Below are 23,546 nucleotides of genomic sequence, written 5' to 3'. Positions count from 1 at the left end.
TTTGTGAGTGTAAATCTTTATTAAATTGTTGGATACTTTTATAAAAGAACTGGCTGCACCATGATTTTTTCTTTCATTCCCAAACATGACCTCGGTGGAGAGATATAAAAAGAGAGAGTGATATAATGCTCCTGGAACCGTTATATTGAGTGGTGGATACCTACCTTATGGATGATTGTGTAGCTATTGATCATCACACCTGAGAAGTTGATTTATTGCATCTGCTCCCAGAGCAAAAAGCGTTTTTTGCTGATCTAGAGATTGATCAGCATGGAGCTCTGGTGAGTTACCCAACTTTACTTTGGTGGTGGATATTGGCACAATTTCTTTGAGAGCACTTGAATTTGAAAAGGATTTGTTTGGACATTTGAAGAAATCCAGAATTGGACATTTTTTTATATTCACAATATTTAATTATGTAAATTACTTATGCACTAAAAAATAGTTTTGCACATAATTTTGATATTTTTTGATATTAATTGAGAATAGATATATATATCTTTTGCACTAATGTTTCTACACTAAATTAGGAATAGTTTGTGGTTTTACGCATTCCTTTATTTAAGTCAAATTTTAACATACCCGGGATGTTTACTAGACTCTTGTTCGGACAGATTTCAGTGAGTTATTCCTAAAAACTACAGGCCTACAATAAAAAAATTACATATTTCCATGCAAAAAAGTTCCGCTTTGAGCACAGAAATATGGATATAATCAGACCGCTAGGGAGGCTACAAAAAGACATATGTGCTGAGAGCGCTTGCCCTGCGCACTCCCAGCATATATGTCCGATACTCACGGAAAGGTCCCGATCTTCTCTTTCGATCAGGACCTTTCCCTATCATGTAACCGCCATGAAGTCATATCGGTCACATGACTCTAAACTCCAGACTCCCCGCTCAGTAGGGATGCTTGAGTACAATGCCTCCAAATCAATGGTCACAAGAAGGGCTTCTAGGGGCATGTACAGTATAGACCATCAAACTGCTTGAGTAAATCCAGAGTATTCACCACCAACTGCAACACTTTTTCTGATGTCCAGTCCATACCTCTTCCTGGTCCTGACCTCTCATCCCATTTACCGGTAAGTCTGCTCCAGAAACACACCACAGCAACATCTGATCTCTACCATATATGCTCTCTTATTTTCTTATCAACCATCTGATACTGAGAAGGCCTGAACGGCATGAGAAGAAGACCTAGCCCTGGACTTGTCTGCTGAGGCATGGGAACACATCCATTCCAACATTCACAAAGGCTCTGTAAACTTGGCAATTCAGGAAAATGGCTACAAGATAAAATCAAATTGTTATAGAACCTCCAGTGCAGATACAAAAAATTTGCACCCACCACATCCAACACATCCTGGAGATGCGGTGCAGAACAAGGTACACTACTACACATATCATGGACCTGTCCGATTCTCCAACCCTCATGGTCCACCATATCATATCCTCGGTCACCACCTACACCCAGGATTTTACCCAGCCTAGTTCCTTTTACACCACTCATCTCTCCCTAGAAAAATATATTTGAATTTGCTGGCGATGCATATGGTGAATGCAGCTAAGCTTTGTGTTTCGGTACAATGGGGCACAACTCAAACCATGACTATTTGGGACTGGCTCAACTGACCACATAAAAGAGTAGAGATGGAAGAATTGATAGTGAATTGCAAGATAACCCTTCAAAATTCATGTGTACCTGGTCCTGCTCCTCATTTCCAAATGACTAAGGATTTTGGGAAGAAGCACATTTAATGGAAAATCCTGCATAGCTACACGTTGTAAAAGGAAACCACTGACCTGGACTTCTGTCCCTTCCATCACCCTAAGAGAATTCGGATCTTACTGATACCCTACTCTGTACTGGGTTGGGGGAGATGCTGGAGGTGGTCACTGGCTTGTGCCCCTCCTATACACCCCCCCCTTTCCTTTTACCAATATCACCTCATACAAAATGGCTGGAAGTTGATTTAGCTTAAAGGATGCATTTATATTATCTACTAGTGGGGCCTTATCAATATGAAGTATATCCAACACTCCTTCCAGCTCTTCCAAAGTGTAAAAGGTATCTAAGTAATCTACATCTTCCTAGATAAAACATTATTTTTTGGTCTAGAGTAGGGAGGGGTAAAACTCTTGTCAGCTTAGGTGGTCATTCTATCCTGTAGGAAAACAGACAGTAATAACTCCCTACAGGTCTTCTAATCCTCCCCTAAAAAAACTTTGGCTTTACATACACTTTCAAGTAAGCCTATTCCTAGACTATGTACTTAAAATAGTTTACATATTCTAAACAAGCATTACAAAACACTTTAAAACAAACCCCAATTATCTCTGTAGCTGTAGGCCTTGTGAATGAATTAATCTTCACAACAGATTTAAAGAAATCTAAATTCTTTCCTATTACTTTCTATTACATCAGAATTTTGGCAGTCTACCAACATTCTAAACAAACAGCAGGTGTTTCTAAACTGTTAGAAACTCTCTAAGCGCTGGTTCACACCAATGAAACTTGTCATGCAACTTGAGAGTTAAAAGTCGCATGACAAGTCACACCCCTGTATACCGGCAATGGAACTGTTCAAATTGGTCACTGAAGTCACATAGACTTTAAAAAGGTTCCTGCACTATGTTTATGCAACTTGAAGTTGAAGTTGCACAGAGAGTCAGCAAGCCACAATGGAGTTGCACTGAATAGTCAGCTTTGAAGTTGCACAGAGTAGCTTGATTTCTAAGCCACACTGATGTGAACCAGGTCTACAACTTTGATTGCTGTGTTTTGTTGTGATTTATGAGAATGAAGCTCCATGAGCCGGGCCCTCCTATTCCTTATGTACTGAAATGTATTGTAATTGTATTGTCTCCCTTATATTGTAAAGTGCTGCACAAACTGTTGGCGCTATATAAATCCTAAAAGTATACGTTCCATAGGGTGCTCTTGTTTGAGCCCAACCTCCATGGATATGGGATGGAGGTGAGGTATGGATATCAGGGATGGATGGATGGAAGCAATAACACCGAGACAGCTCTTCTTAGAGTGGAGACACGGCTCTAATGCAATAAACATAAAGAAAGGGATGGCGCCTTTAAGTGTAGTATTAACTATTTATTATGAACAATTAGTGAATTGCACTTACAGGATAAAAGTGTTAAAAAGGCTCATCGTGTAGTATACATAGTTCCCGATGAGACATCCAGCCGTCCAGCGGCAGTGCGGTCCGTGAGAGTCAGGAAGTCAGAGTAGGGATATCTCTGTAACCACAACCAGGCATGGAGCGCAACGTCAGATGTGACAGGAGAAAGGGGTGGTAACGCATTTCAGAGCATGTGCAGTAAGCTCCTTCTTCAGACCTAAGCCCCAATACGGCACTGTAAATTTTACAGTGTGAAGGGAATCAGGGAGGAAAGTGGCTACTAGATCCTAAGGACCTACTCATTGGACTACATTGATCACCTAGCCTTTCTTGACCTTGATATGTATCACAGTAACAATCAGATCCATGCCAAGAACTACACCAAACCCACTGTTGGCAACTTCTTTTTTCATTATAGGAGTTGCCATCACCCACGCTGGCTAAGAAACATCCCTAAAAGCCAATTTTGCCGATTACACCATAACTGCACCCAGCAATCGGACAAAATTTAATCCAAGATGTAAAATGATACTTGATGAGCCATGTATTATGAAAGTGTTGGGATCTTCACTTCCAAGACTGTATGTAACTGATTATGACAGCATGCATATCCTGGTTCCTCAGGCTGTATATGATGGGATTGAACAATGGTGTTATTACAATAAATATTAATGATAGCATTTTGTTGATGGCTACAGATTGTCCTCTTACTGGAGTAAAATAATTTATTAGCACAGCTCCATAAAACATCCCCACCACCAAGAGGTGAGTGCTACAGGTAGAGAAAGCTTTCTTCCTACTGCCCTTAGACGGCATTTTAAGGATGGCTACAGAAATACACACATAACTTACAACCGTTAATAGAAATGGCATAGCAAGCATGGGGAAAGAAAGAACATATATCTCAATTTGCAGACTGGAAGTATCTGAACAAGCAATATCCACGAAAGGAGCAAGGTCACAGAAGTAATGGTCAATAATATACTGATCACAGAACATGAGTAAAGCCACAAGACTCAATGTGATCAATGTCAAAAGAAAACCTAACATCCAACAAAAGATATTCAGGAAATATTGAAGGGTGTGGTCCATTATTGTATTATAATGTAAAGGTTTACATATGGCCAAGTATCGGTCATAGGACATTACTGTGAGCAGATAACATTCAGATGAACCTGAAGCCACATACAAGTAGCTCTGAGCGATGCATCCAGTGACAGATACGGTGGCCCCATCCTTCCATATGATACGTAACATATTGGGGACAATAACAGTCACTAAACACATTTCAGAAAATAAGAAATTCTTGAGGAACAAGTACATGGGGCATTGTAGACTTTGTTTGGTTGACACTAATATAATAATCATCATATCTAGGAACACTGTCACAGTATATGCAGATAATATGAGAAAAAAGAGGAGAAATCTGAGCCCACCAAGTCCAGGGAACCCCAGAAAAAAGAATTCATTTACTGTTGTCACATTTCCATTAGTCATATTCATCTTTGTGGCTGAAAAGACTTAAAAAAATAAAGATCTACACAACTTTTTTCACTCTTTTCACTAAATGTTGATGTTAAAATTCCTAATAAAAAGCATGCTATTGGCCAGGCTTAATTTATACTTCCCGTGTATCCCTATTTATCACCATTTGATAAATATATTTGTTGTCAACATAAAACAAAAAAGCCATTTCAAAAATCAGGATTTAGCTTTAATATGATTTTTCTGAGTGCAGAATCAATTCCATTGTTTACAACTATTCTTAAAAAAAATCATAGATTGCTGTATCTTAAGTTTTTGTTTTTTCACGAACACTGCGCAATAAATATAATCAATTTTCAATCAATCAACAATACTGAATTATAGTAGCTTATAGAATGTCTGTAAAATAAAAAAAAATCTTTATCAGTTGTCTCTGATCACAAAATCTGATCCTGAGGGGGATATAACAAAATTGCAAGGTAAAGTTATAATTTTGTTGACCTGGGACCAATATGAAAAATATTCTGATTAAAAAAAAAAAATAGAAACATAAAACTGCGTATGTAAGACTGATCTCCAAGCATAATTGTATCTAATATTTTTATTGTTCTAAAATATTAATGGTCACAAAGCATTTATATATTCCTTCTTTAATAATATCAATAATGGCTACACATCCCTGGAGTGCAATTAATATGCTGTGGAGATTCTACTATTTTAATTTTACTGAATATGTTTAACCACTTCAGTGCTCACACCTGCACACCCCCTAAGGAGCTCAGCAATGTTTCATTTCTGATTTGGGCCTGTTTGTTCGGTCATTAATTAAAATAACAAAGTAATACATCTATCATTTTTTTAGGAGAAACAAGGCATTCTTTTACTGATATTGTTTTCCAAACATGATTTTTTTATGCAATCCATAGTCAAAAAACATAACAAAACTAAAACAAAATCACACTTGTTTTTTACATTGATCAGTGTTAGTTAAAATAAAAAGAATGTTACTGTAGATAAAAAGTATACATTTTATTTTAATTGGTCCTGTTTAAACTATATTAAAATTATGATTCTGGTAAAAAACAGTGTATACGTTTTTACAAATGAAAGGCTTTTTTTAATTTGGTATTTTTTAATGTGATTCTAAGGGCTCATTTACACATGCTTGGCTTTAACACACGTTAACCCCCCTGGAGGTATTCCCAAGTGTAGCTCGGGGTTCATTATCAGTGCCAAAAGCGGTAACCCTGAGCTACACTCAGGAATACACTGCAGCGTTGCTCTGGGATTCCTTCGATCACTTACCGTGTCCTGCACTCCCGCGATGTCCCCCCTGCAGTGTCCCCGGCCATCTCTTCTGGCCGATGCCGGCATCTGTCTTCCGGATTCCGTTCCCTGAGAGCGTCGGGACGTACGGGATGTACGAGATGTATGGGGGCCGGAACCAGCGGGAAATTAAAAAATTTTAAAAAGTGACATTCACTAAATACACTAAAATCACATAGTATAACATTCCTGTTTCAAACCATTTCACATACATTTTGTCCCGAGTGCTTTGTCCGGCACCCTGCCTGCATTTTTACTGTTCTTTCTGCCTGGAAACTGAGAAACGTCCATGGCGTCCAAAAAGCGTCCCTTTAGGTCAAAAGCGGTTTTAGACCGGCTAGAGAACAGCGATAGTAAATCAGAACCACTTGCAGAATTGAGTGATAATGATTTGTGGGGGAAATTCCTCATCAGACACTGAAAACGATTCTGCGACTTTGCTCAGTGATGTGCGAACTTGGCGCTATATTTCACATTTCAGTGTTTTTGGTTTGATTATATTATTGAATTAAATTTATTATTATTATATTATTATTTTTTATGAATATTAAATTATAATTTATGATTTTGTGTTTCAAACTTTATCATACCCGGGATGTTTACTAGACACTTGTTCGGACAGATTTCAGTGAGTTATTCCTAAAAATTACAGGCCTACAATAAAAAAATACATATTTCCATGCAAAAAAATGTACCGCTTTGAACACAGAAATATGGACATAATCAGACCGCTAGGGAGGTTAAAGAACCTACTGTTTCAATATGCTTTTTTATGTGGTTTGATGCTTCTGTGATGCTTTTTTGAAGCTTTAATGAAGCTTGAAATACCCTGTGTGTATTGATTTTCTTTTTGTTGTCAATGGGCTAAGTAGAACCCCGTCTCATAAGTACCCCCAACTCAGTAATACTCCCAGCTCATTAGTATCCTCGTTCAATAGATTCTCAAATCATTAGCACCCCTGATCAACAGATTCCCACTTCATTAGAAGCCTTGTTCAGGAGATCCCTGGCTCAGTAGTACCCCCAGCTCTTTTGAAGCTCCACAGAGTAGTACCCCCAGGTCTACTGATCTCCTACTAAGTAGTAACCTCCAGCTCTGCTGATCCTCCCACTCATTAGTAACCTCCAACTATGCTGATCCCCCTGCTCAGTAGTAACCCACAGCTTTGCTGTACCCCTGCATTCAGTAGTACCCCCAGTTCTTTTGAAGCTCCACAGAGTAGTACCCCCAGCTCTACTGATCCCCTGCTAAGTAGTAAACTCCAGCTCTGCTGATCACCCTACTCATTAGTAACCCCCAACTATGTTGATCCCCTGCTCAGTAGTAACCCACAGCTTTGCTGTACCCCTGCACTCAGTAGTAACCCCCAGCTCTGCTGATCCCCCAACTCAGTAGTAACACCAAGCTCTGCTGATCCTCCTGTTTGCTTATCCTCCTGTCTCTGGTCCCTGCACACCTCCCGCTATATTGCTGCTCACCATGTGTGACATGTGCTAGTTTCTCCTGCTCCGGTCCCCCAGCTCTGCTGATCCTATGCCCCTCAGTTTTATTTCTTTGGTCCCCACTCACCTTCTGCTATAGTGTTCCTACATTGAGCACCATATGTGCAATCTGCTGGTGCCTCTGCTCCTGTCCAGACCCTGCTAACCTTTCTACTGCGGGCTGCACACGAGATGTGACATCTCTACCAGACACTCCCAGAATATATATACACACTACTGATGATAGTTTGCTGGTTTCCCAGTGCATCCTGGGATATCTCATATCTCCAATTCCTCCAAAACAAAGCAAAGCTAACTCTGAATGATACCATTGTGGAGAACAAGGGACCCTTTTTCACATAATCTGGTCGTGGAAATCAATTAGATGCTTCTGGAATAATATATTTATTTTAATCTTAGAAATAATAAAAAACAAGGTTACACCTAACCCATCACTGGCTCTATTTCATATTGGGCTTGATGAATTCCCCCCAAAATCACATACCATTATTGTCCATATCCTATACGCAGCAAATAATAACCTTGCCAAACTATGGAAATCTCTAGACTCACCCTCTTTAACTAGAGTAATACTCGATATATAAACACCTAATATGATATGGTGTTACAACTCTCCAACACCAATTTCCATAAAGCATGGTCTCTATGGTCACTTAATCCTAACTGCACACTCCAGACTTGATAGATATTTAATGACTGGCTTAGTTATAATGTTATAATGTTTTTTTTCCCTCCCCCCCATACCTTCCTACACTTCCCATCACCTCCCCTACCCAACCTTCTCCTACCCTACCCCAACTCCCCCTCCCCCCCCTGGTTCCTACAATACCAATTTTTAAGGCATATGGTCCCCCCTTCTGTACCTACCTAGGGGACCACCCAGGGGCGGACTGACAACTCATGGGGCCCCCGGGCAATAGGGGATCATGGGGCCCCTGTGTCCTTGCCCAAAGTATTTATCCTTACATGTATAAGAGGAACCAGATACAAATTTGTTGTTCTTTATTATTTACTGAAAAATTTCAATAAAAACAAGTTGAAATAACTCTGAATGAATGCCTCTCAAATTCTGCAGGAGCTGTTAGGGAGTTCTGTGATAGACTTTTATGTAGGCTTTTGATATGCTTTGAAGCCCCATGAAAGCGACAGGGGTATACGTTCTGAAAAAAAGCAAAGCAAATGCAGTGCATGAACAGAACTGTAAGCAAACCATTTTATTTAGTGAGAGGTGCACTGGAGGAGCAGAGCATAGATGCGGTGGCTGACATACACTGCCTCTCACTGAAGACCAAGAACTAAGCGATCAGCAGTCTTTATTGTTCAGTTCTCAGTGTAGAGGTCACTGGGGATGGAAACAGCATCGGATCAATGCTGCATCCACGGAGGTGAATATGAATGTTTCTTTTTCTTCATACCCTGTACTTCTCTTTTAATTGGTTAGGAGAATATAAAAAATAAAAGATCTGCAGGAAAATAATAGTTAGGGGAAAAGGGTAAGAAGGAGTGAATTGTAAGTGTCTGTTTTTACAGAATCATCTATTACAGCTGCTGTATTTAAACATCAAATCCCTGATGCCATGTTTGCACCTGAGAGGCCATCAAGTCTGGGGGGAAGATGGGAGCGTACTTCAAGGAAGTATCTTGGGACAGGTTAATCATGTCTAGTGTCCGCAATGCAGGGGCGGACTGACAACTCATGGGGCCCCCGGGCAATAGGGGATCATGGGGCCCCTGTGTCCTTGCCCAAACTCAAAAAAGCCTATGAAAAAGGTACCAATGGCATCTCATTGGGCCCCCTACTGACCCAGGGCCCTTGGGCAGTGCCAGAGTTCCCAAATGGTCAGTCCGGCCCTGCCACAATGTCAAGTGTGGTTGAATATATTATACAGTATATGCAGTATACAGTATATTTATAAATCCTGTGGCATTACATATGACCAAGCATTGGTCATAATACTATTTTTGATACAAATATAACATTTATAATTACCTGCAGTCACAAACAAGTAGTTCTAAGTGATGTACCCAGCAACAGATATAGTGGCTTCATCCAGAGGTAGTCAAAATCAGAAAGGGGGAAATTACATTTGGACCTTATCATTACTATCGTTAGAGCAAACAACATAGGCATTATATAAAGTCATCTGAATTGTGAGTTAAAACAATGATGTTTCATGCAAAATAAAAAGCATTAAAAAGTATGTTTGTGAAATAACAACTGTTGATACATTTTTACAATATCCCTACAACTTTTCATTCAAAAACGTTTATTGTTTTTAACACATGAAAGAAAATTACATGAACAACAATGCACATTTTTGTGATATGAGAGGTTCATAGAAAATGCTTAAAACAAATTTTAGATATGACATTTCAGCTGATACAGATTTTAATGTTGAAGGGGCAATTAAATGACTTGAAAATTGAATGGATAAAAAATCAATGGGAGGACAGTGCATAAAATCTTATAAACCATGCTCAACAGCCATTATTACCATAAGCAGCTATAGCTTGCTAAAAAACAGTTAGCGTCTGAAAAGTTAGATGGCACAGTTTGTGAGCTCCTCTTCATTGCAGCACTGCCCTATATTTTCTTAAAAAAAATATTAAATGGAGTATATCGGTGTGGAACATTTTGTTAGATAGTCAATTACCTGCTGGGTGTTCTGTGGCTGTATTGGTTGTCCTGCAGGATCTGCCCTCCTCCTATTGTCTTCATATGCAGCACCAATGCTTCTCAATTTAGGCCTGCCTCTTGTAATACTTTTTTTTTGGAAGAGGAATGCAATTATATATATATATATGTATATATATAGCCAAAAGTATTGGTTGGCCTGCCTTTACATGCACATGAACGTTAATGACCCCCCCAGTCTTAGTCAATATTGAGTTGGCCCCGCCCTTTGCAGCTATAACAGCTTCAACTCTTCTGGGAAGGCCGTCCACAAGGTTTAGGAGGGTGTCTATGGGAAGGTTGGACCATTCTTCCAGAAGCACATTTGTCAGGTCAGGCACTGATGTCGGGGGAGGAGGCCTGGCTGGCAGTCTCTGCTGTAATTCATCCCAAAGGTGTTCTATGGGGTTGAGGTGCAGGTCAGTCAAGTTCTTCCACCCCAAACTCCATGTCTTTATGGACCTTGCTTTGTGCACTGGTGTGCAGTCATGTTGGAACAGGAAGGGGTCATCCCCAAACTCTTCCCACAAAGTTGGGAGCATGAAATTGTCCAAAATGTCTTGGTATGCTGATGTCTTAAGAGCTCCCTTCACTGGAACTAGGAGGCCAAGCCCAACCCCTGAAAAATGACCCCACACCATAATCCCCCCTTCATCAAACTTTACACTTGGCACAATGCAGTCAGGCAAGTACCATTTTCCTGGCAACCACCAAATCCAGACACATTCATTGGATTGCCAGACAGAGGAGCATGATTGGTCACTCCAGAAAACATGTCTCCACTGCTCTAGAGTCCAGTGGCAGCGTGCTTTGTTCCACTGCATCCAACTCTTTTCATTGCACTTGGTGATGTAAGGCTTTGACGCAGCTGCTCGGCCATGGAAACCCACTTCTCGAAGCTCTCTGTTGTGCTAATCTAAAGTTTGGAGGTCTTTAGCTATTGTCACTGCAGACAGTTGGTGACCTCTGCGCACTGTGCGCTTCAGCATGTGCTGACCCCACTGTGTAATTTTTTATGTGGCCTACCACTTGGTGGCTGAGTTGTTGCTGTTCCCAGTTTCTTCCACTTTGTTATAATCCCACTAACAGTTGAACGTGGAATATTTAGTAGCAAGGACATTTTACAGGTGGATTTGCACAGGTTACAATCTATTACGGGACCACGCTTGGCATCACTGAGCTCTTGAGAACGACCCATTCTTTCACCAATGTTTGTAGAAGCAGTCTGCATGCCTGGGGACTGGATTTTATACACCTGTAGCCATGGAGGGGATTGGAACACCTGAATCACATGATTTGGAGGGCGGGGCCAATACTTTTGGCAATATAGTGAACATATAGTATATATATATATATATATGTATATATATATACTTTAAGTAATCAAATGATTGCCGCTGCACACATATCAGAGAGAAAATGGTCCCAAGTGCACAGCAGAGTCTGCAGTACATAGTGTATAATCCAAAAGAGAGAGCTGTACTCATGGGGGTTGAGAGGTGAATGCTCGGTGAAGATTTTATTTTGATGTTTCAACAAGGCACAAACTCGTCTTCCTCACATATACACTGTCTGACCACAATATGTAGTGTATATAAAAGTTGCAGTTTGCAAGTAGTTTACTGGGGTTACGGCTAAGATATCATCCATATTCCCGTATCTTTTTTTTGTGGCGGCTGCCAACATACCATTAAAACCTGCGAGCCTGAGAAATGATCCAACAGTGCGACTGGCTGGTCACAGAGGCAACGAGGGACTCTGTTATCTTTGATCACCTCTATGGCATTTGAGGACCGGAGCGACGTCATGACGTCACTTCTAGTTCAGTGAGGATGTAAATTATTTTTTTCTCTTTTAAAGCAAAAGTTAAAAAATTTTTTTTTGATATTTTGCTTTTAAAGGTGAAAGAGAGATATGGGGTCTTTATGACCTTAGATCTCTCCTTAAAGAGGAACTCAGGCTTATTTCTATTACAAGGGATGTTTACATTCCTTGTAATAGGAATAAAAATGATTTTAAAAAATAAATGGACAGTGTAAAATAAAATAAATACGAAAAAAAAAATGTAATGCATCCCCATCCCTCTGTGCTAGCGTGCAGAAGTGATCACATGCGTAAGTCGTGGGGTTTGCTGTGCACATGTAAGGTATCACCACAAACACTCAGCTATAATTCTCCTCCTCCCTCCTCAGTAACTCTAAACAGGTAACCTGAAAACTTTTTTAAAGCATTGCCTATAGAGATTTTTAGGTACCATAGTTTGTCGCCATTCAATGGGTGTGCATAATTTTACAGCGCGATGTGTTAGGTATCTAGTTACTCACTGTCACATCCTCTTTCATATTTTACAAAAAATTGGGGTATACATTGTCTTTTGTTTTTTTTTAATTGATTAACCTCCTTAGCGGTTTTCCCGAGTGTAGCTCGGGGTAAAATTTCAATACCAAAAGCGGTAACCCCGAGCTACACTCGGGCTTACCATGCGGCGTTGCTCAGGGGGTCCCTGCAGCACTTACCTTGTCCTTCGCTCCCGCGATGTGTCCCCTGCAGCGTCCCCGGCCATCTCCTCCAGCCGATGCCGGCATCCGGCTTCCGTGTTCCGGTCCCTGTGACGTCGGGACGTACGGGCGCCGGAACCGGCAGCAAATTTGAAATTTTTAAAAAATGTCATTTTTGCTGTCATTGCTGTTTCAATGCATTTCACATACATTTTGTCCTGACTGCTTTGTCCGGCGCCCTGCCTGCATTTTTACTGTTCTTTCTGCCTTAAAACTTAGAAAAGTCCATGGCGTCCAAAAAGCGTCCCTTTAGGTCAAAAGCGGTTTAAGACCGGCTAGAGAACAGCGATAGTAAATCAGAACCACTTGCAGAATTGAGTGATAATGATTCGTGGGGGAAATTCGTCATAAGACACTGAGAACGATTCTGCGACTTTGCTCAGCGAACTTGGCGCTCTATTTCACATTTCAGTGTTTTCAGTGTTTGTTTCAGTGGTTGGATTATATTATTGAATTAAATTTATTATTATTCTATTATTATTTTTTATGATTATTTATTAAATTATAATTTATGATTTCGTGTTTCAAGTTTTATCATACCCTGGATGCTTACTAGACTCTTGTTCGGACAGATTTCAGTGAGTTATTCCTAAAAATTACAGCCTACAATATAAAACGCCAAATTTCCATGCAAAAAATTGGTACCGCTTTCAGCACAAAAAATTGGAAAGAATCATACCGCCAAGGAGGTTAAAGTGTATTTTTCCCCAAAAAACTGCGTTTGAAAATGTTTAGTTTTATAAGTAATTTTCTAGCACAAAATACAGATTTCAACTTGGAAACAAAACATGCCAGAAAATGCTTGGTCTTCGAGTGGTTGACATTGAGACTAATGAGTAAGTGCACCTAATTCTTATACAAAAAAACAAATCGTCTTAAAAAGGGGTATTGGGTCTATGGAGATGAAAAAAGGGGTATATAGAATTCTACAGTATAGCACCATGTACACTGTATATCTCAGATTCTTCAGTTCTCCCTACACTGCTCCAACATACACTAACAAATTACTGCTGGGAGCTCACCCTTTCATATTTAAAGGGGTTGGTGTATCAGTTCCTTAAAGTTGAAATCCAGTTGAAATTTTGCATAGTTACTTTGGTTCAGCTTGGACCAAGGTAATTATATGTATTCCATATCTGGCCAATCCTTGTAAAGGTGGAGAATAGCAGTAGCTTACAGTGATCTCTTCTATTTTCTGGGTCTCGTGCTGAGCAGCTGCCTTTCTGCATAGTAACCACACAGTGTTGCCTACTCAGCATGGGTCCATTCAGAAAACACCTTGTCTTAGTTACGCCACATTTAACTTCTTCAATCATGTACTGCGGGTTGGTCAATTTTCAAGTGAGAAGTTGTTGGCTAACGTGTCCTTGATACCTAAACCTAATGGGGGCCATACCTTAATGCCAAATTACAGACTCATCTTGGTCATTAGTAATAGTGCCAAATATTTTTCTAAGAAGGATATTGCCCCTTTTAATACCGTTGTTGCACATTCACTTCAACTCTGGTCCAGCAAAGATCACTATAGTATTGGTGGCTTCCGCAGATCGGCCAGGTATTATATATACAAAAATCATATTTGAAATTTAGCTTTAAGATTATTAGCTGTTTAAGGCACCTGCCAGGGGAAAAGGCTATGCAGAACGTTATGGGGTTGGGTGCAAATTTTCAACCACTTCAGAATGTCATCAAACTGTGAAACGGGGAAATATGTTTCAAATCCGAGGTGGCTCCCAACCTGAACCTCATCCCTAGTACTGATGGACCTATTTCTTGTTGCAGTTTCATAATATTTTTGTTTGGTGTAAACTTTGATATTTGTCACTGTCTTTGAACATTTTTCAATAATTTTTTAAGGATCCTGCCCACAAAAATAGTTACTTTGTCTCATACATGATCATTTTAGTAGTAATCTACAAAGAGTGAAGGTGTCAGGGCTCCAGGGTATGACCAGAGGTATGTGACTGACGCAGGGAAACGCAGGCTTCAGATAAGTTATAAACAATATAATTTATTAAAGACTAACAATACAAACATAAACGCAGTGCAATACTAAAACATAACACAGTGCAAATGAACCAAACCACCCACAGATAATACATACAATGCAAGCGTCGTCAGGCAGGCCGGGTCAATAACAATCGGGCAGGTAGGTACAGGGGGGTCAGGCAGAGAATGGTCGGGGTCACAAGCCAGGGCTAAAGCAGGAGAAGTCAGCAGAGGTCCGGATCAGGCAGGGTCAGCAACGAATCAGACAGAGACAGAGACAGGAACAGGGATGCAGGAACAAGATACAGGGCCCAGGAAAAACACACACCAAGGCCCAGACTGCAGGTCTGGCCATCACTTAAATACACCTACATAAGCAGTTTCAGGTGTTTGGCTGGCTGCAGGGTTGAGTCTCTGATTGCTGGGAGCACCCGCTGGCCAGCCCTGGTACTGCAGCCCACAAGGCAGGTGAGTCCCACCATTACTGGCAAGTCCATTCCTAACAGAAGGAATTGATGCCACTTAGACCAAACCAGAGAGTCCCATGTATAAGATGGCCTCAGCAGAGGCTCTGGACATGCCCTTTGATGTGTTTTTCCCCATCCACTGGGGCTTGGTCAGAGACCTCTGTGACCAAGCCTGGATGTGCAGGGTGAAACAATGCAGAGGGCATGAGGCTGAGGCCATCTTATACATCAGACTCTCTGGGTTGGTCTGAGTGGTGTCCATTCCTTCATTGCATCAGAGCTACTAGAAGAATTCTGGGATGCTGATCCCTCTTTACATACACCGGTGGGGTGATTTTCTTTCTTTCTTGATTTTCAGCTTGGATAGGGCAGCTCTTTTTTTCTGTCCCCAGAAATGTTGTCTTTGACTAGGTTGCCCAAAAATGGAATGCAAATCATTATTTATCACCACTGTTAGTTTATTGTTCCATTTATGTATGCATTATGCCAGGTCAGATGGTTTTCGTTTGTAGTTTTATTATAATTTTATCTCAACTTACATTTTTTAAATTATTATTATTAAACAGGATGTATGTAACACCAACAGGTTTTTTTCAGAGCTTTATAAAATAAAGGGAGAAATAACATTTACACTACAATTTAAGCCAAGAGGGATAGGAGGACCCTGATAGCGAGAGCTTACAATCTAAAAAGGAGGTGTAAGTGATACAAAGGTAGTGACTGCTGTGGGGTGAGTTGATGGAGAAGGCAAAAGTTCCATTTTTAGGTAGAGGAGGTAGGTTTTATTTAGGAAATTAGTTTTTTTTAGGGACTGCCTATAGACAGATCAAGAAGGAGATAGCTAGAGAAATTTGGGTAAGGAGTTCCAGAGGATGGAAGAGACTCTAGAGAATCTCAGTAGGCAAGCATAGGAGTAGATGACTAGGGAGCTAGAAAGCAGGAATTCTTAGAAAGAGTGGAGAGGACAGTTAGGGATTGCTTTGTATGTTGTTGTAAGTATTTTTAATTCCATTTCTTAGGAAACTGAAAGCCAGTGGAATGATTGGCTTAAAACAGTGGTGAACACTGAGTGCTGGTAATGTGAATGAATCTGGCAGCAGAGTTCATGATAGACAGAAGAGGATATAAACTGTGTATAAAGTAGACCAACAAGGAGGGAAATGCAATAATAAGGCATGAGATGACAAGAAAGTGAATAAATATCTTGGTGGTGTCATTGGTTAACATGATGCATACTTTGGATATGTTAGAAGAGTGATGCTGACAAGATTTGTACAGTGATTAGATGTGAGGCCTGAAGAAGAGGTCAGAATCCAGGATTACAACTTGCACCCTGGTATGAGGGGAGTTTTGATAGTAGTAGTATTGATCTTGATGGAAAATACATGAGAAGGTACATGGAGAGGGGAAGAAGCATTATGAACTTAGTTTTGGAAAGACTAACTTCACATACTGTGGAACAACAGGAAATAGTGGAAAAAGAAGCGCCAACAGTACCAAAAATATATATACTAAAGCTGCAATCCTAACAAAAAAAAAGATAAATAAAATGAATATAAAGGAGTGCGCTAAATAATATCACACATCAAAACAAATGCATAAATAAACATAAATTGTCCATAATAATAGTGATGAAATCCAAGCCACCATCCAAAGTGATGATCAAGTCTGTAATCTTGTATAAATCAGAAAAAACACTGTGTGCAAATCCACCACCAGATGAAATAAATAAACTCACCAGAGTTAAATGCTGATAAAATTATAAATCAGCATAATAGCGGTTGCTCTGGGAGCAATGATCTGCAGGGATATACGGAATATGGGAGCAACAAACTGCAATCAGCACATATGGAGCAGCCTTATATCAAGTGGTCATCATACCTCTATACATATTGATAATGCTCGGGGAATCAAAAAGAAATATCATGGTGCAGTACGTTTAAAACCATAAATACTTTATTACCACATCACAAAAATGATGTCTAAGCCGACACTGCGGTGTGCGAGGCTTGTCCCTGCATTTCATAGTGGATATCTCAGAGGCTGTTTACTGCTGGTGTCGGCTTAGACATCATTTTTGTGAGTGCAACTTGATGTGGTAATCATATCCCCCTGATGAAGTCACGTGACGCAACGCGTATGGGAGGGGCTATGACGTCACAACGTTGTCTCGGATAAGCACGGCGAGTATAGCAGAGACTGCAGGCCATGCTGACAGCTTCCTTATATACTGCAAATGTGATTTATGTGAGTGGCAACTCCAGCAGTAATAAAATATATCTTTAAAAAGGATAAGGCACCATGGTTTCTTTTTCTCTTATGTCATTCATCTGTGATATACTGGAGAGAGATTGATACAGGAGGAAGGAGACCCCAGGAGGGGAAAACAAAGGGAAAACACCTATCCATCCATTCCTGATTGTTATCAGTCACGCTTACTGCAGAGACCCCAGGTGGATTAAAGATCTAATTCTAAATCATCTACTTGCCATTTGGAAAACTGCATACAGGAGGATTACCCCATCAGTCCAGTAAGGACAAAAAGCCAGTTTTGCCTATTATATTAGGCAAAGTTCAAGGTGAGCGCATATTAAGACCACACTGCACTTGGATTGTGGGAATAAGAAGTTCACCTTTATTATTCACATTGAAAGAGGACAATTATGGTTTATTATTTTTGCATGACGGCATAGGCAATAGATGATCAATTCCTGCATTATTGATTATATTTTATAGGTTATAATTTATTGATCTAGAAATTATTTATCACAGATTATTTAGCGCACTCCTTTATATTCATTTTATGGAAGAACAGGGTCTTGGAGGCCAAAGGAGTGAAGTTGTTTGAGCATGAAAAGGTGGTCAACTGTATCACAGGCAGCAAAAAGGTTAAATATAACGAGTACAGAGCAGTGTTTATTAGATTGCGGTAGATGAGCAAGACTGTAAGGGGTAGAGAAGGTTATTATTAGAGATGTAGTAATTCAGATGGTTGTAGAACTAGCATTAAAATTTAAAAAATTGTAAGAAATACCATTCAGCATGAAGTAGTTCTTTTAATATGGCTTAAAGGGCAATAGTAAAAATACACAATTTCTATAAACAACATGCTTGGGGGATGCCTTAAATCTGACGGTGAAGTGGTGTATCTGTAGGATGTACTAAAGCAAAAGAGACATTTACAAAGGAAAAAATAATGCTACTAAATGGCATTTCCCTGCCGGCTTTTTTTTTTTTCCAAGCAGCATGGGAACTCCCTCAGATTAAACAAAGGGCATGGGGAGCTGGACAGTGATCTGGGGACATGTACCAATGCAAAAAAAATGGCATTCAACTGAGAGCAGTACCTTTAGTAATGCATAAAGGGCAACATAAACAATTAAAAAAATTATTACTTCAAATAACATGCATGCATGTATGATGTAAACAAGGAAAAGTGATTTTTACAAAGAAAAAAATTACCATTAAATTGCTAGCTTCTCCAGTAAATGGCATTTCCCAGCCACTTTATGCTGTATGTAAATGAAGCAACTGGGATTCCCTTCCTCATCTATACCAGACCCTTATCTTAGATTTGGGTTAGCTATGGATTATAAGGGGAACCCTATGAAATTAAAATAGCAAATGATTCCTCCTAAAAATCCATACCAGACCTTTATCCATGATGATGATCTGGTATGGAATTTAAGGGTGCCCCATAAAGAATAAGCATTGACTCCCCCCTAGATTTCAGAGGAAGGAACCCTATGAAAATCAAGTAAGATGCATGGGGTCCCCCCAAAATTCACACCAGACATTTTACCGAGTGTGTACCCCCTTCCTCAACCATACCCTCAACATGGGGAGAGTATCTTGCCAGGAAATCCCCCCTCCCCCCGGAAAGCTGTTTGTCAGTATGTTTAAAAAAATAATAAATAGCAAATAAACACACCAAACATTTAAAATAAACCTTTATTAACCCCCCAACAATGTCTCAAGGTGAAAGTCAATCACATCGTCCAGTGATGTAGATCCACATCAGTCATAATGAATACCGATCCTGAAGACTTAGCCTTGTATGATTCAGGAGGGGAGGACACATTCTTGGATAAGGGTCCGGTGTAGATTTTGGGGGTACCCAATGCTTTTTGTCTTGTTTTCTGTGTGGGATCCCACATTAAAAGACCCCTATCTAGAACTTTCAGATGAAGGCCATGTTGCTGTTTTATTTTTTTCTGTTTTTGCACAGTGCCATTGGTTGTTATGGTACACCCAGGGGTGGACTGACAACTCATGGGGCCCCCGGACAATAGGGGACAACTCATTGGGCCCTTGTGTCCTTGCCCAAACTCAAAAAAGCCTATGAAAAAAGTACCAGGGGCATCTCATGGGGCCCCCTACTGACCCCGGGCCCTCAGGCAGTGCCAGAGTTTCCAAATGGTCAGTCCACCCCTGGGTACACCATAACAATCAATGACTTGTGCAGCTACTGGAAAAGTCTAGTATGTACCTTGAGGGGGAAACCAACACTTTTTTTTTTCATGGGGTTAGCATTTAAAATTTATACCAAACTCCTCTCTAGGATACAATTTTGCAGACATTCAGTTGCAAAACCCTATAATACTCGTTGAGAAGATGCAAAAAATGTATTGTCCATAGAGTGATTGCAGGTGCACTTTAAGCTTTTGGAATGCTCCTATACTGAGGCTGGGTACACATGGACCAAATATTGGCCAAAAACAGCCAGTTCAGGCCGTGTGTTCACCTCCTCAGTTGTACAGCTCCATGACTGGCTTCTGTCAATCAAGCATGCTGGAAAAGCAGTCCCCAATCAGCATTCTGTCAATGGCTGAGAGGGCTGATTAGTGTGTTCTGGTGGGCGGGGGTCCTATTGTCAGAAAACAATAGATCAGCAGAAAGATTATGGGATGCACTAGTACAGTGATCTGTAAGCTTTTTTTAATTCATTCAGCCTGCTGGGTTGAACGAAAAAAAAAAAAACCCTATAGTATGTATCCAACATTAATGAAAGTGTACAAAGTAAAAATAAACAGTTTACCTACAATAAACATTATCTCTCAAATCAAAAAGAAGAATTCTAATGCTTAATTAAATACTTAATGGGTCAAATAAAACGATAATTCTAATGAAATTTGTTGCCATTCTCATTTCAGCCGCTGTATATAACTGCATATGGCAGCATGAATATCCTGGTTCCTCAGGCTGTATATGATGGGATTGAACAATGGTGTTACCACAGTAAACACAACTGATAACATTTTGTTGATGGCTGTGGAATGTCCTCTTACTGGAGTAAAATAATTTATTAATACGGCACTATAAAACACACTCACCACCGAAAGGTGAGTGCTACAAGTAGAAAAGGCTTTTTTCCTGCTGCCAATAGACGGCATCCTAAGTATAACTACACAAATACACACATAACTTACAATGATTAAAACACATGGAAGAACAGCCATTGGGATGGTTAGAACAACAATATCTAATTCCAGGGCAGAAGTATCTGAACAAGCGATAGTCACAAAAGGAGCAAGATCACAGAAATAATGGTCAATGATGTTCTGACCACAGAACTTGAGCATAACTAGAATACTCAATGGGATCAATGTCATAAGGAAAGTTGAAATCCAGCAAAAGATAACCAAGAAATATTGAAGGTTGTGGTCCATTATTGTGTTGTAGTGTAAAGGTTTACATATGGCCAAGTATCGGTCATAGGACATTGCAGTGAGAAGGTAACATTCAGAAGTACCTGAAGCCACAAACAAGTAGTTCTGAGTGATGCATGCAGCGACAGATATGGTAGCCCCATCCATCCATATGATACGTAACATATTGGGGACAATTAAAGTCAGTAAAAACATTTCTGAAAATAAGAAATTCTTGAGGAACAAGTACATGGGGGAATGTAGATTATTTGTGGTTGATGTTAATATAATAATTATAATGTCGAGGAGGACTGTCACGGTGTATGCAGACAATATGAGAATGAAGAGACAAAATCTAAACCCACCAAGTCCGGGGAACCCCAGAAAAAAGAATTCATTCACTGTTGTCACATTTTCATTAGCCATATTCTCATTACTCAAGATTTAAACCACTTGTTCTCTGTTTTAGTCAAATGTTGATGTTGAAATTCTCAATGCTAAGTATGCTATAGGCAAGGCCAAATGTATACTTCATGGCCCTAGATAAACTGTCTAGCACTACTAGATCAACCTGTATAAATACATCAGTGGTTCATACAGTGAACTCGGTGTAGGGTTATTCACCCAGAGCTCATCACAGAGGACAAGGGGGCACTCTTTATGTCTGGAGGAAAAGAAATTTAATCTCCAAACACAAAAAGGTTTCTTCACAGTGAGAGCTGTGAAAATGTGGAATAGACTCCCTCAAGAGATGGTTCTGGCCAGCTCAGTGGATTCTTCAAAAAAGGCCTGAATTATTTCTTGGATGCACAGAATATACCTGGATATAACATTTATAGGTAAAGTTGATCCAGGGAATATCCGATTGCCTCTTGGGGGATCAGGAAGGAATTTGTTCCCCTGCAGGAGCAAATTGGATCATGCTTTGCTGGGTTTTTTTGCCTTCCTCAGGATCAACTGTGGGTGTAGGATTATAACTTTTTTTTTGTTTTGTTTTTGTTTTTTTAATGGTTGAACTGGATGGACTTTTGTCTTTTTTCAGCCAGACTAACTATGTAACTATGTAACTACTACCCAAGTTGACTTGCTACTTTTAACATCATTTGGCCAACGTGGCCCACAATGATCCACCAATGCTGGGAGCAGATAGGTTGGAGGAGACAATTTGCCTTCTCTGCATAAAACATGTGTGGTTATAGGACTGCAAAGTCAGAATGGAGGAACAGTATGGGTACAATTCCACTAAAAAAGTAAATGCAAACTGCACTGGACTGGTAGGCAGGGTGGTGGTCTGGAAAATATTATTATACATGGTAATATGTTACTGGCAGTCAATGCCATGATGTGTAGATAGGTATGTGCCACCATTATCAACCTTCTCAATCACAAACATCCTGCACAGACAAGGAGTAGGTAGTTTCGAAAAAGAGGCATATTAAAATAAAACAACACGTCATTAAAAAGAATACATTTTTGTATTTTTGTAATTTTTTGTAATGACATCCCTTTTATTGCATTTACTGTAAATAAGGTCTGATTTCAGCAGGGTGTATTCTGATTTATGGCTATGGGTTACTGAAATTTAGAATGAATGGATAAGATTTATTTCATTTACTTACATAGCGCAGTCAATTTACGCAGCGTTTTACATATATATTAAGATTAAGAAATCCAATTGAACTCTTTAATTCTAAAATGTATTTTTTAAAGATTTTTTTTCATTCTCATTTATGATTTTGTAGCACATTTTTGTTGTAGAATGTAGCGCCCCTTTACTTTCCGTAACTTTTTAACTGTTATTCCCATGATCCAATAAGAATAGTCATTTATTGAAGGAATAATTTTACCCTGACTTGCATTCACTACACATATTAATTTATTGGCAGAGAAATAAGAAAACTGAATATTATATTTTATGTGAACAAAACTAACCGGTGAAGGGTCATCACTCCTGTCAGATGTTTATTGTTCCCTGTGTGTTCTTTGTGGAGGTTCACTTTCCATGTTTGTCCTGTTGACTTCTGTCTCCCAGACTGAAAGTAATAAGAAATCCAAAATTTTAATTGTGAGATCAAGACTTAAATTTTTCCAATGGAGACACTCGTTCCAGTGACAACTGAACAGCTTATTATTTTTATACCGATCACCTTGTTAACAAACCTTTGATAAGAAAAAAGGTACCATTTTACCTGACTTGAGATCAAAGATAGAAAGCAGCTTTTAAGTTGACTCTGATATTATAATTATAAATGGAAATTATTGTAACAAATCTCACTGCTGTAGACCTAAACCAAGCAAACAAATGAAAGACCTTCACTCCCTTGTTATTTCAGAAAATCATTATGTATTCAGTGCATAATCAATACCATTCCATATAGTTATTCTTACAATTTCACAGACTGCTTTTTTTTTCTCTTCCCATGAATATACTGTGCAGTACATAAAATGAACAATAGAACGATATAGAATTACAAGAATGTCTGTAAAAAATAAAAAATAATGTATTGTCTCTGATCAGAAAACCTGAAGAAAGGAGATAAAACTAACTGGGAAGTATCGCTATTAGGATTGTTAACCTCGAAAAATATGAAAAACAGGTAAGTGTGAGCTCCAAGCATCATGTAAGTTATTTTCTGTATTAATGTCCACAAAGCCTTTATATTTCCTGCTTCATTAATAGCAATTATGGCTTCATATCCCTGGAATGCAATTAATATACTTTGGAGATTCTATCATTTTAATTTAGCTGATTGTTTA

Source organism: Staurois parvus, unplaced genomic scaffold, assembly GCF_062004578.1.
Source record: "Staurois parvus isolate SC_StPar_1 unplaced genomic scaffold, SC_StPar_1.0 ptg000470l, whole genome shotgun sequence".
NCBI classification, from domain to species: Eukaryota; Metazoa; Chordata; class Amphibia; order Anura; family Ranidae; genus Staurois; species Staurois parvus.
Note: the sequence above shows the minus strand (reverse complement) of the source record.